This window comes from Amborella trichopoda, chromosome 3 (genome assembly GCF_054954075.1).
Source record: "Amborella trichopoda isolate Santa Cruz 75 chromosome 3, AtrichopodaSantaCruz75HAP2 v2.0, whole genome shotgun sequence".
Taxonomy (NCBI): Eukaryota; Viridiplantae; Streptophyta; class Magnoliopsida; order Amborellales; family Amborellaceae; genus Amborella; species Amborella trichopoda.
In genome coordinates this window covers 25473493-25484598 of record NC_142338.1, presented here as the reverse complement: position 1 = coordinate 25484598, position 11106 = coordinate 25473493, and positions in this window count along the sequence as shown.

Below are 11106 nucleotides of genomic sequence, written 5' to 3'. Positions count from 1 at the left end.
ATGTTGTTAATTCCTTCTCTCATTAATATGCAGCCAGATTCAGGTAGGGGGACTTTTGAACAAATTGGCATGTATGGTCAATCGACAGGGGACATGTATAAAGTTTGTTTTACTTGTCTATCTGAAGAGCATCGTTAATTAATGTTCACTCAATGCATATTGCTTTTCTGTCTAACCAATCCAACTTATTGATGCAGAGACCAAAATGTGCAGGACGAAGTTGCTATTAATGCGGTAGAGACTTGCATGAGCTAGTAACCAAGCATGATTTATGTGTAGGACAAAGTTGCTATTAATGCGGGAGAGACTTACATGAGCTAGAGACCAAGCATGATTTCGATGATATTGATCTAAAAGAAAAACCGTGAATAATAGGTCATAATGAGGTTGTACTTTAAAACAACTAGTATTTTGATATGTGAGGGCATGTCGTAAACGCCTCATGTAATTTGCAATATCATCAAAACGTTGTTGTGAAGTTGGTGAAAAGTGGGAGAGTGTGTCTGGGCATAGTGTTTTGCTGATTGGTGTGTGTAGCAAGTGCACTATTATAAGTTTTCATACAACAAAGTTTTTTAGGGTGAAGGGTTGATAAAAGAGAACAATTGTAAGTGTCTAATGGGTAAAGTTCATCAACCTCTAGTTCAAAGCCAATGTGTCGCAAGAAGGATCAGAGGTTGTCTGGGAGGTGTCACAACTCCACCTCCTGCCCCCTTACCGTATATGCTGGAGGGCAACAGGGTGTGGGACCGCGACCAAAGGTAGAGAATGCCACTCAGGTGGGAGTTAGCTCAACGTATTTTTTTTAAAAAAAAAGAATCAAAGCAAACCACGAAGGAAAACTAAACTCCAAACACAGACCAACAAAAGCTGGGCAAACTAAAACCAAAATATATTCATTAACACAATGTCTTTTCCATCTTAAAATAGATTCACAAGGGTGCTTTCCCACCAAATTTCATAACCAACAGAGATGTCTTCAAGACTCAACTTTCACACAAATAAGAGTCACAGTTCTGGAAAAACAGGGTACATTCTAGCATAAGTTCATTAACATATATCCACCCTATATTTACAATTACACCCATGTTCATGCTTGGATTTCATGCAAAACAATCAGACAGGATGCTAGATCTACTTACTAATACAAAAAGAACTCCAAGTTCCCCAAACAAGTTCCCCTCAAAGGCCAAGCTTCCATGCTTAAGGTTCTAAGTTTTAAAAAAGGAGGATGTGGGTGAGAGAAGCCAAAAGTTCTTGGAGGGGTGTGAATAACAGTACTTATAAGCAAAGAGATGGGGGGAGCAACAGGCAGGTGGCATGCAAGTGACACACAAGTGGCATACAATGGCATCCAGATGGCTTACTGTGGCATACAAGTGGCAGGCATGTAAGAGCAAAGCATAAGAGTTCCCCTGGCATCCACGCTTGACAGTAACACTCACGGCAGTATTGGTCATGGTGGTGTTGCAGTGTTGTGCTTGGCGGTGTTGTGTTTGGCAGTATTGCGCTCAACAGTATGGTGCTCGACAATGTTGCACTTAGCAGTGTTGCACTCAGCAGTGTTGCACTCGATGGTGTTGTGCTCGGCGTTGTGCTCGGCAGTGTTGCGCTCGATGGCTTACTCTTACATGCCGGAAAGTTCGGGTCCTTACAAGTGGCTACCCTGATCTTAGCCCAAGAGATATTGTAAATGACATACAACATGACCATGGTGCATGTTGTCCTACTTGCAAGATAGCATGGTAGAGGTTGCTTTTGAAATAATATATGAGTCATTCGAGTAGTCATATGGGAAAGTCCTACGATACTTTGTCATAACTTTACACTCTTCAAGCAGCATTGCTATTCTAATCTTGGCTAACCTTAGATTTCCCTTGCCCTTAGGATGGCATCCAACATTTCTTTACAAGTAGTTGCAAACTTCCTATTGAATTCCATTTGAACTGCTCCACTTGGAATTTTAATTGTTAGACTTGGAATCATTTTCAGTTTCTTAGCCTTTCAATCTTTTACTTTGGTAGCCAAGCTCATTTGGTTTTCCTTTTAAAAGGATAATTCTTATTTTATTATTCCATGGGCATTAATGCCCTTGAGTACGAGCTTAATCGGGTGTTAATGCTTCACTTGGCTTTTAGATCTTGAAATGGATGACTATTCACCCTATTCCTTTTTGATAGCCTTCTAGTTAGAACTTCATCTTGTTGTTCTTAAAGAATTAATTTCTAACTGAACGCATCCTTAGTACTCGAGTTTAGGTAGGACTCTTGGATGAAGGGATGAGGCACCTCTTTGTTTTTGTGCCTTATAATGCACTGCATGTCATTAGATAAGGCCTCGACCTCACTGGTTGACCCATTGAATTAGCTTCTTTGGATGAGACTGTCCCTTGCATTTTGTTGGATCAAAATGCCTCGATCAGGTCTTCTACACTGATGAAATTTATGTTGAGGTCGATCTTCTTGATCTTAGAATGTCCCAGTTAATGGAGTCATTCCCTAATCCTTATTGACTTCTGGGGATTCGTGTTCATCTAGCTCTTTGTCCCACCTAAGTGGGTCATCAAATGAGTTCACTTTAGAGGATGAATCAGCTGGATAATCTATATTTGGCTCTTGAGAAGGTGAACATATTGAGTCTGAATTTGAGAGAATACGCAAATTCACATCCCTCATGGCATTATCGATTGAGTCAATACAAACAGGATGTGCATCTATGTCATTTGGATTGGATTCTTCATCCTGCTTAGATTGGTTTTCTAAAAAATCTAGTGAGGTGAAGGTGTCCCCATATGATATCTAGGAGGTTAACTTCTTGTGCCTCTTGAAAGAGATGGAAGGATAGGGTTTGATTTTAACAAAATGAGCATACTTCAGTCTTCCAGATCATCTTTCATCAACTAAACCTGAGAGGGACACGTGTCTAGCCTCTTTGGGTTTGGTCTATTATCCCATATGTGTGATTTATTTATTTTATTATTGCATTTATTTGAAAGAATGGATTCATTAGACCTTTTGACCTTGTTCTATTGTCTACAACAGGAATAACTTGGCTCTCCCAACTATGATCGAAATTCTTTGTGGGGTAATTTGTTCTTCTATCCTTTCTTATATTATGATATCGAGGCTATATGTAATCCTCGTTATTGTGGTTTTGAGGATCCCTAGTCACCTAGTCATAGGCGAGCTTATGCTCATCTTGATGTTCATTTAATGGATTCTCAGGTTGGTTTCTTCCCGTGCCCTAAGGCCATGTGTATATGTTGAATCTGGGCCTGATCGGAAATCAGATCTAGTGCAAACTCGTTGTATACTTAGTTCACTGAAGAGACCAAACCCTCTATAGATTGTCAGCAATGCTGGCTGTAAACTCATGAAAATCAAGGAAAATAATGAAATAAAGATGCAGGGAGCAAAAAATAAAAAGAAATCTACGCAAATAAAAATAAAGAAGAAACAAATAAAACTTATGAACACCATCGCCCCATGCCCTGACACTTAGAGTAGGAGCCTCGATCAGAGCTTCTTTTGATGATTGAATATCCTTTTTCTTATAAATTAATGATTATCCTCGACTTTGAATAATTTGGATTGAAAAGCTCTTGAAGATCTATGTTTTGCGGGACTAGAGTAAGATAAGGTTTAATATTTTCTTTAATGGAGTAAGGGATGATGGTTTTTTTGTAAATCTAGGTTTTCTGATACATAAGCATGGACTGAAAACTATCTTTTAATCTAGGTTTTTCTAAAAGAACCGACATGCCAACCCTCTAGGGTAGAAAATGAAAGCTTAAATAGACAAAATACGCAAAATAAATTAGAAGGCCATTATCAGTGGCTAATCAGAAACTGACAGCAGGCGACGCTGCACCCTGCAGCTCAATTTTTGGGACTTTTGTGCCTCATTGCCTGATGCAATCTGCTAACCAATTCCAACTGAGATTGATTTTCACAAAATTTTAAATTTCATGATACCATTTTTTATCAAAATTGCCCGGTTTGACGATTTTCTTAATTTCTCACTTCCTTTCTCTTGGCGTCCTATGAATGGGTAGGATATTCGAACAGGTTTTGGGTTGTAGTATCCTAAAGGTAAAATCTTTGACAATCAGGCTTTCATAATTAAAGGAGATTATTGAGTGTGGGACATTTATCATCATTTCGAGGCTTTAGTCCTATCCCTTTGTTTTTTTAAAACATTCTTAGAACATTTTGAAAATAGGGAGAAATTATCAAAATAGATATTGGTGTCGGGCTTACAGTTCTAACCAAAATAATTAAAAAATTTTAAACATGAACACAAATCGTTGAAATTCTCCAAATCAGAATGATTTAATGATTTGGAGTTTTAAGAATAAAGAGAAATTAAGAAACGTGAAATTACTACATGATTATTAAACAATTGCGAAATTAAGAAATGAAAATAAATAAAGAAATCAAGAACTTGGAACGAAGAAATAAGAAATTAAGAAATTAAAATAGAAAATTTTAGAAAATGAGGGAGATTTTGAAAACGAAATAGTTAGTAGTTTTAGCTCATACAACTATGGAGCCAACTAAACAGTTTTGTGTCATGCAGCGATGGATATGTGGCGCACAATTTAATGTCATGTAGAGGACAACGACATACAATTTATTTTCATGTCTAGGATGTTTTGATGATTACACGGGACCTTTTATGTCATATGGCGAAAGACGTTATGATTGAATTTGAATCCCGATTTTTTTTTGCCATCATACAGGTTAGACATCTTCTTGTATCGGCCCGTTTATATCGCACGAGTTTGATGTTTGACTTGATTTGATTCATGGTCTTTTACGTCATACGTGATGGATGTTTTGAAGTGTATTTGTCCTGAAATGGCAGTTTGAATTCATACCCGACTAAAGAGAATTTCAATTTTGAGTTTGGGTTCATGACTAGAAATAAAGAGAATTTTGATTTTGGAATGGTTGGCAGTTGAGGCTATGCCACAAAGGAGCAGATTTGAAATGAATTGGCGCAATTTCTTTTTTATAAATAATGATTTGAGAAATAAAATTGGTTAGCATTTTAGGCCCTTGTGAAGAAGATTTTTAGAAAAATATTGGACATTTTTAAAAAAAAATTAGTTTTTGTGACGTAGTTTTGGCTCATGCGACCACAGAGCCAAAAAGAAAGGTTTTAAAAAAAGATGAGGAATTTTTGAAGAATAAATAGGTTGCTCTCATAGTTTTAGCTAATGTGACCATGTAGACCTAAAAAAGTTTTTAAGAAAAGACGAGGGATTTTTGAAAGAGAAATAGCTTGGTCATGTAGTCCAAGGTCATGCGGCCCCTGAGCCTTGAAAAAATGAAGGATGGTAGATGAAATGAAATGAAATGGATGCAATGGAGTGTGGTTGGTTCACAGTTTAGGCTCTTGTGACCAAGGAGCCCTGAATTTTTTCTTGATTTTTTTTTTTGAAAGAAATTTAAGAGAAGAAGCAGATGCACCCTTTTGAAAGAAAATTCTTAAAAAATATTTTCTTGATATTTTTGAAACCTTAGGCATCTTTTGGAAAATATGGAGGATTCAAAGGCTAATTTGAAAATTTAGAGAAATGGAGTTCTTGTTTTTAAAAATATTTTTTTTATTGGCCAGAAAATAAAGGGTAATATGGGAAATTTTTAAAAAATGGTGTAGAGAATGGTTTTCTAGAAAGTTCATAATTTTTATAGAAAATTCACATTCCATTTCCTTTATTTTGTTTCAAAATTTGGGAAAGGATGTAACTAGGAAACATCAGATTAAGTGAGGTTCAACTAAATATAAATTTTGGAAGGTGGGAAAAAGTGATTTGTAGAAATCTTTCAAGAACAAGAAAGTACCTTTTGGAAAAATTGTGATAGAAATGTGATTTTCGGCAAGTTTGGCCTTAACCAGAAATTTGTGAGAACGATGTCGTAGTTTCGGGAGAAAGTTTAGAGAATGCCAACAGATTTTAGAGAGAGAATCTATGAATGGGATGATGGCGGGGTTTCTGCAAAGAGATGTTGCATTTCCTTCTGTTGCCTTTGGCATAGGTGAGTTCTTCTTTCGTATTGAGCATTTGATAGTGTGTTCTCTGTCTCCACCAACGATTTGTTTGGTTTGGGAGATTGGGCAAAACAGGCTTGGCATTTAGCTTATGAACCCGTAGTAAAATGATTTGGGGATGGAAGATTTATTTTTCATTCTCATATATGAAGATGATGTCAAGTATCCTTTGCACACTAATATTTATATGGTGAGAGGTATTTTATTAACCATAGATGGGTGGAAGAGTTCCTCCCATAAATATTTTTTTCCTACGAGTTTGTTTTGGATTAGATTGTTGGGGGATCCTTTTCATGCCTGGAATGTTAAGGTTTTCCAAGGATTGGGTAATCTTTGTGGTGAGTATGTGACAATGGATTGAGAAGCTCTAAAAGGTATAGAATTATCTTATGTTAAGATTAAGATTCGTAATGAGGAAATTTTGTCTACTCCTAATAAGATTCGTCTTGAGATCAATAAGGAGCTTTGTACCATTGATGTTGTGGTTGAAGGTGCTAAGATCTTTAAGCCTCATGAGGATGATATTAAGGTTTGTTAAGATAGTGACTCTGTATGGCATACTGTGTTTGAAGACATTTTTCAGCACCATGGGTCCCCGATGCGGAATAAAAGAGGGAAGCCGGTCTATAAAGACTGACAAACAATGGAAATTTCGACGGTCTCGGAATGGCCCCAGAGCTGGCCAAGATCTTCATAAGAACTCTTAAAACCCTCCTTCCAAGTCTTGTCGCATTTCGACATGTCTAGGGCAGTGCAGACGAAGAAATAGTTTCGACAGAATCAGCCTTTAGCACCTTGAAATGGGCCCTATAACTGGAACCCTCCTTTCAGAGCATCAAACAGCCATGGGACTACCGCCATTGTATCTGGCATGGTTGAAAACCCCCAGAGGTCAAATTTAAGCTTCAACAAACACTTCAAGAAGAAGTTATAGGCAAAAGATCGAAACAGGAGGACTATTCCCATGAGGTCACCCTGCAACTAAACTCCATCAAAGCACAGTCACAAACAGTGGAAATAATATATGGTCTTCACTATGTATATGATTCACGTTTTTGGTGGCATATCGTTAATACATTTGTATTAATTGATTGTTATAAATTAAATAAACTGAGGTATAATGGCATGTGTTTTATGTTAAATGCTTAGTTCTTTCTATTTTCAATTGGTTTCTATTTTGAATTGGTTACCGAGCTAATGTATTTCTTAAATTTTCTATGACTATATCAGTTTGGAAAACAATGCAAGAAGTCAAAGTAGAGGCCATGTCTTTAAGAACAAGACTGGAGTTTTTTTTGCAAGAACAATGGTCAACTCTCAAGCCCATCATCTCAGAAATTTTTTGCAAGCCCAATACTCAACAATTAAGCTCATCATCTGAGAAATTTTTGCAAGCCTAATGCTGGTGGAGAAGTCCTTGTCTTGAGAATGGAGTTTCGAAATGGAATTTTTGTATAGCTTCAATATGTTGCAGATTCTTGTTGCAAGTAGAATTTTGTATAGTTTGAAAGTGTATTTTGAATAACTTCAAAACAAAATTTTGTATAGCTTTCCATTTTGCAAATTCATGTTGCAAGTAGAATTTTTGTATAGTTACGAAATAGAATTATTGTATAGCTTCCATATGTTGCAAACAATCCGTAGATATCTCTTGCTATCCCACAACTTAGCTACCTGACTTCAATAGCTTTTAACACTAAAATAATAGTACCCCAGATCTGTCACCAAAAAAATTGTCTATCTGCACAATTACTTTTATGCCCAAAAGGCTGGTCCAACATATTTTATTTTCAATCCGACACAAAACATTCTAGTGCCCAAAAGACCGGTCTGACACATTTTATTCTCGGTCCACCACAAACATTCTAGTGCCTAGAAAGCTGGTCCTACAATTTTATTCTCGGTCTAGCACAAAACCTTCTTGTGTCAATAAAGCTGATCTGACACATTGTATTCCTTATCTGGCACAAAACATTATGGTGCCCAGAAGATCGGCCCGACACATTTTATTATCGATCAAACACAAAACATTCTGGTGCCCAAAAGGCCAATCCGACACATTTTATTCTTGGTCAAGCACAAAACATTATGGTACCCAGAAGGCCGGTTTGGCACATTTTATTCCCAGTCCGGCACAAATCCTTTTGGTGCCCAAAAGGCCTGTCTGACACATTTTATTTTCGATCTAGCACAAAACCTTCTGGTGTCCCAGAATGCCGGTCTAACACATTTTATTCCCTGTCCAGCACAAAACCTTGTGATGCCCAAAAGGCCGGTCCGACACATTTTATTCTCTGTCCTACACAAATCCTTCTGGTGCTCAGAATGTCAGTTCAGCACATTTTATTCTCAGTCTGGCTCAAATTCTTCTGGTGGCCAGAATGCCAGTCTGACCCATTTTATTCCCGGTCTAGCACAAATCCTTCTAGTGCCCAGAGTGCTGGTCTGACACATTTTATTCTCAGTTCGGCACAAATCCTTTTGGAGCCTAGAAGGTCGGTCCGACACATTTTATTTTTAGTCTGGCACAAATCCTTCTAGTACCCACAAGACCGGTCCGACACAAAACTTTCTGGTGCCCAAAAGGCCGGTCCTACATATCTTATTCCCTCTCACGCACAAAACAATAAAATTTAGGAACCGTTCCAAACATGCAACTTATGAATTTCAAATAGAAATTTAGGACATAGAAATGCTAGGAAATAACCACAAAATTTATGGCCATGTAGATAGCCTTCATTTTTAATTTATGTCATTTCTAATTCCTTCAGATTCATACACCACATAGTATCAGGTAAGCAGTAGATATCAAGACATAAGCATACATGCTCTCATAAAATTACCCAAATTTGCTTCAAGTACCACGAGAAGTGATTAAAACTACCATTGATTACTTATTTTAACATTTTTTTACTACCTAGACCAAATTCCATGAATCGAAAGAAAACACCAATCCTCAACCACCTCTACTTAAAAATTCATTGTCTCAACTCCCAATTCACATGGAAAAAGACAAAATGTGAGAAATAGAACTTCAGGGCATGGTTAAACATGCCCAGAATGAAAATAGCAGACAACGTAAGGTAATATCCTTGGGAACACAGTTGGAAGAACTTGAATTGCAGTCTATGATTCCCACAAGGAATTACTATGTATTTAAGGTCTTGTTCGATAGGAAAAAGACCAAATGTGTGAAAGACACTAACAGGCAGAGCCTTAAAAATTCATTGTCTCAACTCCATATTCACCAGGAAAAAGACAATGTGAGAAACAAAACTTCAGAGCATGGATAAACACGCCTAGGATGAACAGAGAAGAAAACTTAAAGTAATTCATTTGAGGAAAATTATTGTCTAAAATAGACGTTAATGATATATAAACTTTGAGGGCAGGGCACTACATCGCAATGTGCCTGCAGAATGGAGTTTGTACATATCCAACTGCAAAAGACTTCAAATTACAAATCTATAAGGCCCCTATCAAGTGCACCCTTCCCCTTCACCCTTGGTCGAAGTTCCTATCTCGGTTCCTCAGGCATAGCAGGACCATGATACCGGTCTTCTCTTATCTTTTCTCTCCTCTCATCGTTCTCCTCGGCTTCACTCTTCTTTCCTCCATTTTGCTCCTCAGCATCCTCTTCACTTTCACTATCCTCCTCACCATTCTCTTCGCTTTTACTATCCTCCTAGCATTCACTCTCCTCTCTTGCATCTGATGTGTTCTTTACTAACAATTCATGGGTTGCGACTACGTAACGCCCAGAATCCCCTTCGTTTTCAAGTGCGGCTTCTAACATCTCTATACAGGTGTGTTGCTGTAATTACAAAATTGTTTATATAATTATAAGACAAATAAGATTGGATAAATTGGATTGAATATATAACAAAACTTAAAAATGTAATAAAATACATAACTAAATAATTTTTCTATGACCAGAAGCAGGAGGGGTTATTCACAACTTCAATAATATTGCGTTGACGTTCACGCCAATCTCTGATCTCTATGCTCAACTTATCCTCCCAATTTGTAGGTGCACACCAACCTTCTCTCTCCTATCCCACTTCAAAGGCTCAGTAGGAATCCTTGGACTTTCCCAAGATGCCAAATTATGCAACCGGGCATGTAATACTCTGCTATATTAAAACTTATTATAAATGATCGGCACAATGAAGCTTCCTAGCTGATTTGGTCTAAGTTTTTGCATGTCTCTCCTCAGGGCTCCTCATATTGTTTACAATTCACCTTAAGAAAATAAATATGCTACAGTAAGAACTTATATGAATACATGATTCTTTAGTAAACTACAAAATAAACTGACACCACTAACACGTGCAAGTGTGAGGTCTTCAAACACTCTATCTGGGTCTTTTTGGCGTGGTTGTTTAACCCACACACAAGCTCTAGACATTTTTGAATCTTTTTGTATCGGCTTGAGGGGTAGAGCCATAAAGTGCTCATAGATCCAACACTACACTAAACATGCACAAATTTTTTCTCTGATAAGCCACCAATACGTAGACATAAAAAAAAGGTAAGAACCTAGAAAATAGCTTAAATAACTCTATATAGAGTGAAAAATTACAAGAAGCAAGGTTGCTTACCCACTGAAATGTGTCGATTCCCCATTCACAACCTTAGATAAAGACCGAAATACATTGACAAGGGCTGCGGCTCCCCATGCGTAATTCCCTGCTTTATCAAAGTAATCAAATAATGGGAGGTAAATTACAAGAGTTGTTCCTTTAGATGAGTCGCCAAATATGGTTGTGCCAATTAAGTAAAAGAGATAGGCACGTGTGTATTGCACCAATTGCAACTTGCTAGACCTTTTAGGTAATTGCCCAAATCTCGTCCTCAACCAAGTATGGTTAATCCACATCATTTTTTTCTCTTTGGGGCAATCACCTAGATACTTGTTAATGAACTCCCTATAAATTTCGGGCCAGATGCCAGTAACAGGCTCGCCTGTAACAGGTATATGCAATATCCATCATACATCATATAAAGTTGGACCGATCTCCCGAACATTTAGGCGGGAGGTACTTGTCA